This window comes from Pangasianodon hypophthalmus, chromosome 16 (assembly GCF_027358585.1).
Source record: "Pangasianodon hypophthalmus isolate fPanHyp1 chromosome 16, fPanHyp1.pri, whole genome shotgun sequence".
In the NCBI taxonomy this organism is placed as follows: domain Eukaryota; kingdom Metazoa; phylum Chordata; class Actinopteri; order Siluriformes; family Pangasiidae; genus Pangasianodon; species Pangasianodon hypophthalmus.
Window position 1 is genome coordinate 20,352,120 of NC_069725.1, and position 15,943 is coordinate 20,368,062.

Below are 15,943 nucleotides of genomic sequence, written 5' to 3' on the forward strand. Positions count from 1 at the left end.
TCATATTATAAGAAAATACATTCCTACAAACAAGCAAACAAACAAACAAATAGTCTTCGCAGTGTTTTGTTAGCACGAATCACAATCGCCATTTAAAAAAAAAAAGGTTAGAAAAAAACTAAACATTGTAGGTGACAAAGCGATGTATATTTATTTGTTGCAATTCAGGCATCTGCCGCTAGGTGTCACCATAATGCAGGAAATTGCTTTCCCTACAAGTTGAAGTTGAAGGCTTTTTTTCGTGCTTGGGTAAATAGCATTTACACGAAACTTCACAGGCGTGCGATTGGCCATGGAGGTAGTTTGGCGACCGAAAACCACCTGTTTTACATCACAGAGTGAGAAAGCGTGATGAAGGCCTGCTGCCAAACTTTTCAAGTATGTGGCCTATGATTCACGTGCGAAATCCTTCTACATTGTAAAATAAACATGATTAACTACGATGACATGATGAGTGAAGTGATAACGTAGAAGGCATACAACTCAAACACAAAGGAATCAAACTCTGTTTATGTAGTGTTTTGAGCGTTGGCAGGATTAATTGGGCGTGATAAAATTCGTGCTGCAGTCAGCAGTTAGGAACCTCTATAACTGTGGGCGACATATGCAGCGAGGAGAGCATGTTATGGCAGAACAGGCCGGTAATTATAGAGTGCGCGCGCGGCGGTGTTTGGGAACTGAACAGGAGATGCTGCCAACACAGACACACACACACACACACACACACACACAGAGAAAAAAACACCTTGGGCCTCCGGCTAGGTAGTCACCCATCAGTGTCAGTCACGTCTGCCATCTGTCTCCTTCTACATTTTTCATATTTTCGTGTTATACAGAGTGTTGTGAGATTTAGCAGATGCCAGGTTTGCTGACGCTGTTGGGCTGGAGGTTTGGATGCAGTCACTGAGTGGGATGAGTGAGTAATGGCAAGCTGTGAAGCTGAAAAAAAGCGGTGTTTTTAATTAGAGGAATGGATTTGGATTCTTTGTGATTTACGGCTTCTTAAAGCTACAATCAGTGCGTTCTTGTTGAATTGCCTACTGGCTGAAATCATTATTGGCTCGAACAAAGAGTCGCTCTGATACCAGTTCATTTGACGGCAGCCTGCTGTGTACATATGTAGCTTTGAATGCTAAGTGTCTTGAGAGCGTGCCATTTGTGCTACACAAGGGGGAGTTTTATTTGTGGAGGAGGAGGAGGCATGGAAAAGACGACCTTTCCTCTGGCGCTCGCAGATTTGCCGTAATTACAGAATCACTTCCACATGTTGAACAGACTGCTAAAACTCCCCCCACCTCCCCCTCCTTTTTTCTTTTTCTCTTTTAACCCTCCCCCTCTTTTTTTAGCGACTTGGTCTCCCCCCTATGCCCCTCGTTTTCGTGCTCAACAAAGTCCAGATTTAATGAGAACATCCTGGTACTTTTGGCAACGCGCTTCACGTGCGGTGATTCAATTAGAGCAACCAGAGAGAGAGAGAGAGAGAGAGAGAGAGAGAGAGAGAGAGAGAGAGCACGAGCACTGAGTGCGCGTGCGCAGGAGAGTGGGCGTGTTAGGAGCACCAAACTCAGAGAAAAACAGCAAACGAAAAGAGGGGGGGAAAAAAAGAGTGCGGTTTTGGAGAAAGAGTTCAGGCAAGAGTGAGGTATCCTAGTGAGGGAGAGGTGGAAAAAAACTTGGAGGCAAAGAAAAAGGGAGAAAAACGAATGAAAAAATATTTTTAACGGTGAGTTCAGAAAAGGTTCATAGTGACATCATGGTTGATTATAGAGACAGGAGGACCATTCACTTTTTTTTTTTTTTTTTTTGATGTACTTGTTGGCACACAGATACATTTTTTTGCACCCCTTCAATCCTTCCAACCACTTTTCAGCCTAAACACTCATCATATATGAGTCCATACACTAATACACACATTTTGGCACAAATGCAGAATGACGTGATTTTGTGAAATTATATTTGACATTAACCTGTGTGCATGGTATGCAGTATAAATAGGCTCCCCCCCTACCTTCCAAGTTCATTTTCCATTTTCCAATGCCTCCTCTGTTACTTTCTGGTGTGTATGTTTTTACTTCATGACAGTTGGATTCTGAAAGTGTACATTTTGCCAGGCAGTATGAATGAGCCCCTTGAATTCTCAGGATGAATGTCTAACTTTGAAACTGTGTGTGAGTAAGAGAGAGAGAGAGAGAGATGAAGTGAGATTGGTGGGTGTGTGAGTTAAGATTATTTGTGTGTGTCTTTATTTTCTTGCTTATGTCTATGTGAGATTGGCCATGCATGCCTGCCTTGTGTCCTGTGCATGTCTTGGTGTGGCACAACTTCACATGACATGAATCAGAACGCGAGGAAATAGTGAGTTCATTACAGGCACAGTGTTCCTGATTAGAAATTTGAAACAGCCTCCATCCCTTTCTCAACTGCATCCATTCTTTGGGTTTTTCCTTTTGCTTTCCAGGCCATTGCTTTTGTCTTAGATGCGAATAAATACTCATCTGTCTTCATAGGGACAGTTTTCCTATTCCAGACTCATGTAGCCGTGCTAATTATCCAAGGGGAAGAAAGTGTGAAGCAGGCAATATGAATGCATTCTCAGAATGAACGATGTCAGAAGGCATCGCTGTGGGTTGATGTCGATTCACAGAGTGGGAAGTGACCCTGATGTAATGAAGAGGCCATTAGTAGAAGAGAGGGAGGCAGAGGGTGAGACAGGAAGACAAAAAATGGAGAGTACAGCAGAGAACACAAGAAGCTCTAGCCTACAACAAATTTAGCTATATATTTAATAGCTCCAAATGTGAAAAGATGAAACATTATTTCTCCTTCTAAATCTAATTAACTTACTCATTTGTAAAGTTCGCATAAGGAATGTGGAATTAAGGAATTATTGCTTTAGCTAAGTAGTTTGTAATAAATAACATCATTTAAAATAATTGACAGTCTACAGTGTTAGAGGCAGTTGGAAAAACCGAAAGAGATGGATAGCCTGACAGGAAGACGACAGGAACATGGAGGTGGTTAAAAAGATGGGAATGAGAACTGGAACGTAGAAAGAGCGTTAACAATCAGGCAGGAAGCACACCGATGCTGCCTGTTTTACACAGAAGTGGAGGTAGAGAGAGAGAGAGAATGAGAGAGTGAGAGAAGGGGGGGGGGTGGTTGGAGATAGCAGTCTGATCTGTCTTCATTATCCTGCACTCGGCAGTCTCCCCGACACATGGATCATAAATCTCAGCCTCCAGCACACTCCACTGACTCCGAAACACAAACACTGCTAACCTCTGACCTTTCTACTACTTGGCTGCTACTGACACTCACTCACACACACTGATGTAGACACTTGCTCATACGCATTAGGCATTAAATACAACATATACAATTAGATTTAGGAGTTAGATACAAGATATACAGTGAGTTTATATTATTAGAGGCTTTCTTTTAAAGCCAAACGGTAGGATTTTGCCTGTCTGTTATTTTTAAGTTTCGTATGATGTGTGAAGATTACTTATTACTACACATCATGTCAGAATGAAATTTAGAAAGCACTCTACCCAAAAGTAACGTTTAGAAAGTAGTGAACTCCCCGTGAAGTGTGGCTACGTCGAACATTTCCTGTTGACTACATTCTGATGCCAACACCATTGTGGTTGCCCTGCCTGTGTATTCAAGTCAGATAAATAGATCATTATGGAAGAAATCTCTTTTAAAATGGCAGGTCGTAGACATTTTAGATAGGCATTTCCTTATGTAATATATTACACTTCTGTAATAAGTTACCCAAGTACTCAGTTTAAAATTTCCATATAAAACTAGTCTTATCTAGTTTTTGATCAGTTTTTTTTTGACACACATGACTGTCTCATTTATATTATTTTTCATTTATGGTCATCAATAAATTACCCTGCAAGCCAAAATGATTTAAAGGATTTTCCTGATTTTCCTGATTTTTAGTTCTTTACAACTTGGACACATTGGATTATGGGATTGAGAGCAAGGTCATTTTCACTCTGTCCATTTAAAGTGACGTTTGTATTAGAATGATTTAGTGAAACTGGATCCAATATTGTAGATGGGGGTAGGTGTAGACAAATGACGGGAAAGTCTAGGCAATGCCGAGGAGTAGGCTACATAGACTGCAAAAGGATGAATATCAAATTTCTTTATAGACAAATCCAAAACCTTTATTTTCTACAAATTTTTCCCCACCACTTTGATTGTTTTTTTTTACCTTTCATGTCATTTTCTTTTTGGTGAAATGTGTTAAGGATCACTGAATAGTGTGAGACATGACTTTAAAAGGGAAGAGTTACATTTGGTTACATAGGTTTTTTTAATAGCCAACAGTTCTGCCAAAGGTTTAAAAATGCATTATTACCATCCAATCTATTTTGGGGCACCGTTGTGTCTGTAGTAATTTGATGAAGTAATTTGAAGAACTCAAGGAAGTAGCATGATGTTCTGGACAACTAACACACAAACTCATTTTGATATGACCAAATGTGCTAGCTTTGCCTTTCTCTCACACATCGAATACATATTCATGTACTGCTCATCATGCAATCACATAGATGGCTCCTCCACCATCATCACCATCTCCATGAACAAATCATAATTATTTTATCACTGTCATTGCAGCCACTGTTTCTGATTATAAAGCAGATTATGGACTAGCAGGTACATGACTTGTGGTTATTGTCTTCCAAATAACTGCCAATGTTTTTTCCACTCCTTTCACTTGAGTGGAGAAGGCTTTAGATTTCAGAGTACCTGATGTCGCACAACAGAACATTTTCCTTATGTCCATTTTTCTAGCCATTGACTGGCTGCTAATGTTGGGCTACCCACAGAACACGAAATCTAAATTTACCCAAAAAGATGGACTGATTACAAAAGACTTATGCTTCAATAATACAAAAATTTTATTATTAAAAGTTGCCCACAAATGCCTCCACTTGTCTTTCCTCTGACACACCAGTCCATCAAAAATGTTGTCCGCTGTGGTTCAGTCTGCCTTTTTTGGGATTTTTTCCCCCCATTTTCCCTCCAATTTATTAGATTTCCACCAACTAGCTAGTCCTATACCCATCACATGACAGCTACCAAGTGAGAAGGCATGCGCTTCCTCTGAGACGCATGAAGCCAGTCAGCTGCAACCTTTTGAATTGAGGTTCCTGCTACATCACTGGGCAGCTGAACACACTTGGAAAATGGCACTATCTACCCTCTTTCGTGTTCGTGAACTCACAGATGCCGACAATTGGCTAGTATCGCTCTGATTGACAGGGGACAGAGCAATGCCATCCAGTTTTGCTCTTTTGCGCACATGGCCACGGATTGCTGTGGCATCATTGAGATTCAAACTTGCGACCTACCAACAATAGGGTGAATGCATTTCTGTTGCACCACGGGAGCCATATATCCCCTTTAAACCTTAGATCATGGCTAATAGTGCTGTGTGGCAATGGTAGAAGTTCTGTCTATAAGTTAGAACATTGACAGTGAAGTTTCTGTGTATAATCTCTGACCATTCATGGAAGGACTGGGAGGAGTGGGTCCTCTTGGAATTACAGTCTGGATTTGTTATCTTTCAGATGTAAACACTGAAGTTCATACTTGAAATCCTTTTTGAAATCATTTGGGATGAAGCCCCTTCAACACATGGAAATTTGTCTCAATATGCCTAATAGTGTGTTTTTGTAGAAGTCTGGTAATCAACCAACAGCCTTTCTGGCCCATTCTGGCACCAGGAGATGGGCACACAAGTGGTAGTACTATGAAAGGGGAACTAGTTAAGGTGTGTCTCTGCAATGAGGTTTTGGGGTTTTAACCAAAATTCATTTCAGAACATCGGATTCAAGAACAGCCAAGGGCATACACCCAGAACCACAAACAGCCCATCGAGCACAATCTACACCCAATACAGATCTAAACCATGTGAGCTCGTACAGAGAGTGGCATATATGCAGACACACCCTAGCTACCATATCAGGGGGGACTTCCTGTACTTTCAGGTCCTTTTCATGAAAAATGTGAAAAGGTGGTGGAACTGTATGCATCAACTATATATTTTAAATTATGGAAGTTCTCGTAGTGCTTTTTTCATGAATAAATGCTGAGATATTGAAAGCTACCTTCTTTGGGATTGCATAGTCCGTGGCTATACAATGTATCAGCATTGGCATATACACATGAGTGGAAAAAATACTGATAAAATATACTTATATATAATTATAATTATTATGTACTCAATTTAAAGTGGAAGAATCCAACCCACAGTGTACTCAAGTGAAAGTCAAAAAGTTGCTACTTTTAAATGAATTCAAGCATTAATTCAAAAGCAAATTATTTCAAATAAAATTCAAAAGTAAGTGTTTTAACTGATGAAATCAATTAATGTCATGTTTTCATGTGAAAAGTAACTTTAATTATTATCTAAAACTGTTAGAAAAAGATTTTGGCCAAAACCATAGTTAAGTATGCAAGTTTGCTCATGACTAATGCAAGGTGCTGTCCCTTTTTTGAGCTGGTCATGCACAGTATGCATGACTAACGGTACATAGTTTGATAATGAATTAATCAGAGATAAAATATCCTATTAATAATTAATATTTACCATTAGCTAGAATTTGACTCACCAATTGCATTAGCTACTGGAATCAATGCCAGTCTAACTTGGCATTAGCAAACAAAACAGGTTTATATAAATATAGCCAGTTAACATTAGCAAATTAGCGAAATGATCTTCAAATTAGATGGAGTTCATGCCTCCTACAGAGGACAGGAAACAACTCAGGAAGAGCACCAGTGTTCAGTTATAACAACAAGACCAATAAGTATTGAAAAAATAATGCTTGAGTATAGTAACAAAGTACGATTACACCCCCGCCCCTACCGTATTTCACAAATCACCAAGTTATAATGTGTAATGTCAGTAATGTGGGTCCTAAAAGTGTCAGTTGTTCCTTTGTTAGTATTTCTGTAGTCTAACAAATATAAAGACCAGTAATAATTACCTTGATCTTTATTCTTCTCTGTTTTGTATAATGATATGTAACTTGCCTTAAACTAGCAACTTCATAACTTGAGGTTTACTTTGGGACGATCCTCACACCCTGTCCAATATGAATGAAAGAAAATCTCTGAAATCTTATTTGGATGATTGTTAATATGTGTAGAATCATATCAGTTGTTTGTTTTGTGTCAACTGTTACCTCTGTATAACCCTATATACTCCATGTCTTAATCCAGATATGTTGTCCATATTGTACAATAATACCCAGTGGACAGCCTGCATTTAAGCCCCTGGTTTCCTCTACAGGATATGGTGTTTGTAGCTGGTGTTGGAGAAATACTATGGTGGAATCGTATGACGGAGGGGGAGGAACACCCTGAGGCTTCAGTCAGCTCTGACTCTGTGCAGCACTTCTAAATGAGTTCCTTATTGCCATCCGAAAATCAGCCATTGTTCAGTGTTTGTCAGTTTCTCCGACAGAGGGAGATTGAGGTGAAGAAAACAAGAGAGAGAGAGAGAGACAGAGACAGAGGGAGGGGGATAAGAAAAAGAAAAAGGAGACTTAGTAGACAGAGTAAGAAACGTAGGTCTCTTTTTCTTCCGTCTAGACATTTTGTGTCTTGTCAAAAAATGTGCTGGTTATTTAAAGTCACATGATCCCGACTGCATTTATGATTCACAGAGCCTAATTATTTCTCACCGAGAGCCACAGGGAGTGTGTGCCTGTGGAAAGAGAGGGAGGAAGAAACGAAAGGGAAGGAGGGAGGGAGAGGGAAAGAAAGAAAAGACAGAAATGAGTTGGTGAGTTGGTTTGTGCTCTGCCTCTGCAGCTAAAGGGACCCGGACGGACGAAGAGCGCACTCGCTTCCTCTCCTCACGCACTGTCTCCTCCTTCATCCTGGGTGAAGCTGGGAAAGTTTCTACAACGGCTGGAACTGGACACAAGTGGGTGAGTTTGGCTCTCAGGACACTTTCTAAACAATGCCTTTGTTTGTTTTTTCTTCTTTTTTTCCCTGGACTTCCTCTCTCTTTTCTGCTGTGAGAGTTCAAAAAAGGAAAGAAAGGCATTTTTGACTGCAGTCTGAGCCGATACTGCTGTCAGCCTTAATTGAAGACAGAGATTGAGAAAGTGAGTAAGGGGGAAAGAGAAGAAAACCAATCACAGTTTCCGTACTCTGGGACCAGCTCCTGGTACAAATATAGCTTTCCACTCTTTGATTTCATTCCATGTGTATATCACAATAATTGTATTTGTTAATTCTGTCTGTGTTCAATTGACCTAAAGGTTTTATATCCTTTTAACAGAGGAAAGGTGAGAATAGTACTCACAGTGTCCTGATATGTGTAAAGGGATACTTTCAGCATTTGCATCTTTGTACCGGCTGTGAAGGGACCATTCTAAACGTGTGTTTATTTTTGAACAGCCGTCACATTGTGTCTGTTTGCGTCTATAAATTTTGTCTGCAATCCTGTGATTGTGGAATGTCTGTAAATCTCACCATTGTCGTCCTGTCAGTCTCGCTGGCGAGCAGACTGCACACGCAGCCAGGTGAGCAGGTTCCTCAGCACCTGAGTCACATTGCACAACTTCCGAGAGACACGGTTTGCTCAAAACTGCAAAGACAGACACTTGTGAGCGTTAGTGCATGACCATGTGGCGCCACAGGGATTTTGATGTCACCTGATAAGCTGGATTTCTACAGGTATAACTTGTATTGTAAATGTATAAAGGTTGGTGTTAACGGTTTTCAAAAATCTTAAGAGGAAGATAAATTGAAATGGTCTCACTATCTTGCAAAACTATTTTTACGTCATTGTGAAATACAAAAAAAGTTCAAGTCCCTTTTAGTGACTCATGATTTTTAGCAAATGTGTACCTTATTTGTTATTACCTGTTAGTAAACATAAATAATCTAAAAAAAATAAATAAAAAAAAACTATGTATCTGGCTATAAATTGTGAGCAGGGAATTATTAGATAGGAGTCAATTTAGTTATAAGTGCATTCTGTTTAATTCTGAGCTAGATTATTTAAGCTTGATCAAAGATTTGTGTTTTAATTTGATTATTTTTAATTTGGTATTTCATCTTGTTGCTATGTGTCATATATTAAATTATTTAATGTTGGTATTTAGCACAGGGCTACTCCATGTTTATTTTTAATGTGTGACAAAATGATAGTTAACACATCCAGGAACAATCTGGGCTGAGGAGGAGCCTGAGATGTGAACAAATTGCAAACAAGACAGCCATTAATTTAACCACACACACACACACACACACACACGCATGCACACAGGATCAGGTCCTAACTTTTATAGCTGGAATGCCCCAGCCTTTCTCTGTTCCGAGCTGTTTACATCTCTCAGATTAACCACGAGTTTACACGAGCGGAGACAAAAGGGAACGTCACAAAGAAAACAAACTAAAGTCAAACCAGATATTCACGTTCCGCCATGTTTCAGGCCTGAGCTGTAATGTGCCTTCTCACCTCTGCTTAATGGAACAGCAGACATTCCTCAGCTGATTGTGAATAAACAGATTAAATATAGCATCGTCAATTGCATCCATTCATTTCCGTTGGCGTCAAAGAAACAATGACTGGGATGCTTATTATGTTCTGTGTGTTGTGTGAGGGTGTGTGTGTGTGTGGGGGTGTGTGTGTGTGTGTGTGTATATATGTGTGTGTGTGTGTATATATATATATATATATATGTATATATGTATGTGTGTGTATGTGTGTGTGTATACCTTCACAGTCAGCCTCTTTGTTGAGTAATTCACTTTTAAGTTTTCTTTTTATATATAGGTGTAGACACATGCATCTACTAAGTTAGATGTTAGTATGTGATAGGGGGAAATGTTTTTACACAAAGATAGGAATATCTGACAGTTTGACCTTGTGGAGATGTTTGTTTTGTCCCTTCAATGAAAACTGCTTTTTTAAACAAAAAAACCCACAGCTTTCATTATAAAACTTAAAAAAGGTTTCCATTTGGTCACTGAGGTTAAGGATAGGGATAAATTTAGGTGTAGCATAGCATTAATAATTATATCAGTGGAAGTTCCTCACAAACATAGTAAGATGTGTATGTGTGTGTGTGTGTGTGTGTGTAGGAAATTGGAAGTTTAAGACCATATGTTCTACTTTTAGTCGGGTAATGTAGGTCTAAACCTTTTGTGTGGATGACGGTTGTAGAAAATTGGGTCTGATGAGAATATTTTGAACACTAAAATTGTGCAGTTAAATATGCAAGTAAATAGTTTCCATCCTTATAATAATAATTTTGCCCTTCTTCTAGAACAGGGTATTTTGGCCTTGTCAAAGTGGCATTGCATGAAAGAAATTGGTTCAAGGCTAATATAGAGCGCAGGGATTTTTTTAAAAGGTGTTTTAAGTGTAAGTGTTTTATGGTGAGACCACCCCGCTGCGTGAGGGTCTCATCTCTTTTTTTTTCTGTCAAGAATTCTTTCTCAGGCCAATGAAGTGCAAACATCAGGGAGGAGCCAGACAGGTGGTTTAAGGGCAAAATGAGAGATGGGGAAGGGAGCTAGGGAACAAGGCTTTCTGTGCCCTATAATTACATAGGAAGCTGTCAGATCACTATTTCCCCTGTATATTTTTGCAGGTGTGTAAGGATGTGTGTATGTAACGCTTTGTGTGTCAGGCGGCGTGTGCGCATGTCTGTATGTGTTTGTGTGAAAGAGGAACATCTGCTGTTTGAAGTTCTTTTTTTCTGCCTGCGTGTGCTTGCGTGCATGTTAGGACTTATATTAATGTGCACTTATATTAATGTGTGTGTGTGGAGTAAGTACATGCTGTGTGTGTGTGTGTGTTTATACTTGTGAGCTACTGTAATGAGAGATGCCTAATTGTCTGATTAAATAAACCGAGCTTGTATGAAACAGCTAGCACAAAGACCAGCTCAATTGTGAATCTTTTTTTTCTGTTGCTGTGTTTGTGAACCATAGCTGCAATCAGAGTGGATTTACTAAGTGATTTCTGGTCACGATATTGAATGAGTGGTCTAAAAATATGCTAATACCTTCAGTAACTCGCAATTAGTATTCTAGGGTTGAGCTGTATAGCATGAGGTCTCATCGTGAGCATCAAACTGTTACACGCACACACTAATTGCAGGTCCATTTGTGCTTGCTGATTTTTTTTTTTTTTACATTGTAAAGCTTTGTTCAAAAAAGGTACACAGAACTTAATTTCCTAGTTTGTCCCATTGTCATTTGTACTTTGATTGGAAGACGCCTATCTCATCTATTTACTCCTAGTTTCTTCTCGAAAGGCATTTAGAAAAATGAATTATCGAGAAAGTGATCCAGCTCGTTCTTGTTTTTTACACCTGTGATTATATTTCACATGCTCCTTCTCGATAACTGCAGCTGACGTGTTATAGATGTGTCAGCGAAGTGGGCTCAAAAAAGTTAGCCCCAATAGAGACTAAATCTAGAGAGTAGTTCAATGTGTTTCTGGGCTAGAAAGAAATCAGCCCAAGCCTCTGATTTTAAAACGTATAATTCTGGGTTCTGAGATTTAAATAAATCAGAACCATAAGTACAAAACTTCAAAACTCAGATATACAGATTTTATGTAAATGAGGCCAAAAGTGAAGCATCTGGGATTCCCAGGAAAAACTTTCAGAACATTTAGCCAATCACAGTCATCTCTCACGCTCATGTCCATGAAGTTATGTGAAGAGATACAAAGCAGAGTTAACTGGAGTCAAAACGAAAGATATTAACTATAAGTGCATCTAAAGACTTTATCTTTACTGAAATAGTTAAATTCATATTAAGCAGCTAACTTTAGCTGTTAGCTGCTAACGATTGACAGTAAGCTAACATTAGTGTAGCCTGACTAGCTAGAACATTACCTAAATACGTACTCTAGGCATGTTTTAACATCACTGTATGAAAACTAGCTGTTTCAGTATAACATAAAAACGTTTTTAATTTGCTCGACCACGCTGAAAGCGTCTACTTTTCTTTGGGAATCCCAGATGAGTTAAATGTTTTTAAAGACAAAACTTACCCCTTTAAAATTCTAAACAAAGAAAAAACCTTAGCAGCAACGTACATTTTTACATTAACAATATCATTTAATGTGACTTGTATATAATTCAAATATTAACAGAATTCATTTGAATACTTTTTAAACCATGTGTTAACAGCAAATAAGATGGCAAAGGATGGCAAAAAATTTGTCTTTTTTTAAATATAAATTTTCTGGAAGGACAAGTAGGCTTAGCCTTGTGAACTGTCCTTCACTGGCCCATTACACATAGAAAAATAATATATTTGAACCATAAATAATTTGTCCTAATAATAAGGTTCTCCCTTGTTTTTAAGACTCTTTTAATCATCCCCTGTTTTGCTGTCCTCCCTCCACTGCTCTCTTTTTCCCTCCTGAGGTTGAGCATCACATCATGGAACACTAATGTCAGTGGCTTCAGTCCTGCCACTTAGTGCTTCATTCCTCGCTCTCTCTCGTCACCTCACACTCCATCCCTCTCTCTGTTCTAGCTGCCATGGCATGACACACATATAATTCGGGTGGCTGAGTATAAAACATTACACTGGCTGGTCCTGCTAGTGTTTTGTCTATTTCTGTTACTATGATTGAGAAATGGTTTAATTGACAGCTGCATTTAAATCATTCAGGCATAAGTGCCGAGCCTCTCCCTTCCTACGTGGGTGAAAACGGATACAGTGTGCAAATTGCTTGTTGTGACACCTATTGGCATTCGGAAGAGGCAGACAGAAACAGAATCTCTCACGCAGGTGTGTGATTACAGGACAATTTATTTGATTCTTCAGCTACTTCGCTTCAGGATGAGTGATTCTCAAGTGACGGGTTGTGCATGGCAGGTGCTGGGTTACTGTTTGGCCAGAGTGGAGGTTATTCTAAAGCTTTTTTTGGGTGATAAGAATATGTGCCTGCTGCCAGGAGAGGCACTGGTTCAGTCTGCCTTTAGCTCATGAGACATGCCAATCAGAGAAGATGCTGGTTTTCTGTTGTTGGAATTAAATACACCAGCGCGTTATGATTGCTTTGTCTTCGAGACAAGTCAGATGACAACATTGTTCCATTTTTCAGCAGCCCAAAAAACATACAGGAAGGAGGAAAAGATAAAGGGAAAAACATAAGGCAGACATAACTGGGAGAAAGAAAGAATGAAAAGCAGTCAGAAGGAAAGAAAAAATGAAAATCAAAGAAGAAAACACAAAATTGTGTGTGTTTGTGTGCGTGTCTCGTCTGACTCCTGCTCCTCCTCCATACTTTGTTGTGATGTGCGCTTGTTGCCCAAGCTCATGACCACCCGAACCCCTCTTCGCCTCAGGGCGTCTCTGCAGCAGCCAAAATGTTTTGCACAACACACTTCGCATTCAGACATCTTTATTCAATTGGATCCACATGCATTTTTATAGGAAGCCATGGCACACGAGGCCGGTGTGATTTCACCACGCTCTCATGTGAATGACTCCCTGGCAAAACACGGAGACAGATTGTTTTACCAACAAGAGCTCCGGATGTAAACGGAGCCTTGCGCACACGTGTTTGCCATTTCATACACAGGATATAAATATCATTTATTTTATTCCAGCAATGTTATAACAATTCCTCAGCAACACGTACATTTTGTACAGATGAATTCTGCTGAACACTTTTTGGGATGAATTAGCATTCGGATCTTGTGCAATATGGATTCGAGGCATGTGTTAGCACAGAGAACAGGAGTGGGCAAGTCTTTCTGCGGAACGTCAGAGAACAGCGTGAAGTGTGCCAGTCACCGGTAGCAATTTAACCACATTCCTTTATATGGTTTAGATTTAAAAAAAAACATTTTATTTCTTTCATGCTGAGTAAAATGTTCTCTCGTCTGTTTTTTTTTTCTATTGGAGCAGCTTTAAAGCTCAGAATCCTAACTTTCACCGTATGCCCCATCTCATGTTTTCTCTCTGTTATTTAACACAGACGAATCCAAGTCTCCAGGCTGTGGTAAGACCTTCTCATAAGAATGCCCCTTTGATGAAAAACAAATGTGGGAATTTAAAGCCGGGTATATGATCCATATATATTTAAGAGTATAGAGTGGAAATATTCAGAGAGAACTCGAGGAGGCAGGAAGTGACCCCAGAAACCACGAGCCCTATCACCAGGGCAAGAAGGGTTCATATGGAGAAACCCTATTCACCCTCACCTTTTCCTCCTGACATCCTGTGTCATCATCTTATTTCTCTCTCTCTCACTCTCTTTCTCTCTCTCTCTCACACTCTCTTTCTCTTTGTTCTTGGCTGTGGCACCTATGGCCAGTTCAGTGCTTAATTCTCAAGTGGTTGTTTCTGCGAAGGAAGAGTGTGAGAATGGCCGTGGATGAGAGACACCCGATCCCGAGAGAAAAGGGACACTCGACTCCGGAAAAAATCGAACCTCCAAAACACTCTTTCACTGTGTTTTCAGCACCTCAGGCAAGGGCCAACCCTGACCATCAATCACACCCCTGTGACATTACTATAGACGCAAAATGCATCATCGACCATGCTCAGAGCTTCACTCTGTTTCTCTGAATTTTTCTGTCTCTCTGGGACTAATAAGCCTCGGCGTGCTCAGCTAATGATGTGTTGAAAAAGTTTGGTCAAACCCCGAGTCAGCAGTGAAAGCAGAGGTTGGTGGAAAGTCCCAACTTGGGATTTTAATCCCTGCAAACACTGCGGGCCTGCTGCGTGCCCCCCGAGTCCACTGGAGCTGCCAGACACGGTGAACGAGTTTGTGTGTGTGTGTATTGGAGTCTGCCAGAATATAGCCGTAGTAAGAGACCATATGCGTATGTACTTATGTGTGCTTGTGGTGTGTATATATATATATATATATATATATATATATATATATATATATATATATATGTGTATATATATAAAATGTGTATGTATGAGTGTGTGTGTGTGTGTGTGTGTGTGTGCCCCAGGGCTTAGGGGGCTGTGCCAGAGACTGGGCTGAGGGTGTTGGGGGAATGAGCTCACTCCATGCAGTCTGTGCTCCATAAACCCAGTGCAGGCCGCGTAAAAAAAGCCAGTGTGACTCATTAAAATGTGCTGGCGCCAGCTTTTTTATTAATTCATTACTGTGTTTTTGGGAAAATTCTAGGAACACGGATCCCTTTTAAGTTCCCCTTTAAGATGCCTGCTTGAAACCTTTTCTTAGGGACACACTAAAATTCTGGTCACTGAAAAACTTTTTTTGGTTCAAAGTCAAAAGAGGAAAAAAAATGAAAGGAAAAAAAGACTGGAATATGAAACAATTCCATGTATAAATATAACATTTAACAAATCATTACAGTATTGGAAATGGTCTAAAAATCTAAAAATGCTTTTTCTACTCACTGATTTCCTGTATAAGTTATTGTGGATTAATTTCCTGAGCGGTTTTGTTTTATGAGTGGTGACTATTTCGGCCTTTATGAAGGCAATGTGATAATATAAAACCAAATAAATTTAAAATCTGTCACTTGAGTTTTTGGTTTTGAACCTGTGTGTTTAAAATATTTTATGTAATATAATGAACAGTACTTTTTTTTTTCCTGGAGCCATGAATACTTTTTTTTGCTTTGTACTTCCTTTTTTTTCCATTTGATTTTGATTAGATGTAAAAGCTCTAAGAATAATATAAAAGTTTTGAATTACTTTTTAACATCACTTTGAACTTCCAAGGCAGACAAACATTAGCAGAAGTAAGAAGAAAAAGAAAATGTCTGCATTCAATTTGAAGCAGGCATTTCCTGGCTTTGATTAAAAACGTGAAGAAAACACATCTTTTATTGTCTGTTTGTAATGATTGTGTAATGCTATGGATGGGACCCTGCGACTGGCTTTCTTCTCCTCGTATTCGAGACCCGTGCAGAAAAACGCATTTGTACTGTCA

At 39.5% G+C, this 15,943-nt stretch overlaps 1 protein-coding gene across 3 annotated transcripts in view; it reads left to right on the forward strand.

The window, feature by feature from the left end:
- The first annotated feature begins 359 nt into the window (after positions 1-359).
- The window catches only part of rarga (retinoic acid receptor gamma a), a 43,867-nt gene continuing 28,283 nt past the window's right edge, over positions 360-15,943 (forward strand). The window contains exons 1-2 of one of the 3 annotated variants that reach the window (XM_053241021.1): positions 360-378; positions 7,843-7,961. The gene's annotated coding sequence lies outside the window, so the exon portion shown is untranslated. Of the gene's footprint in view, positions 379-1,569; positions 1,724-7,450; positions 7,596-7,842; positions 7,962-15,943 lie in introns of those variants that run through there. The other 2 variants (XM_053241020.1, XM_026921439.3) reach the window with 2 other exon arrangements.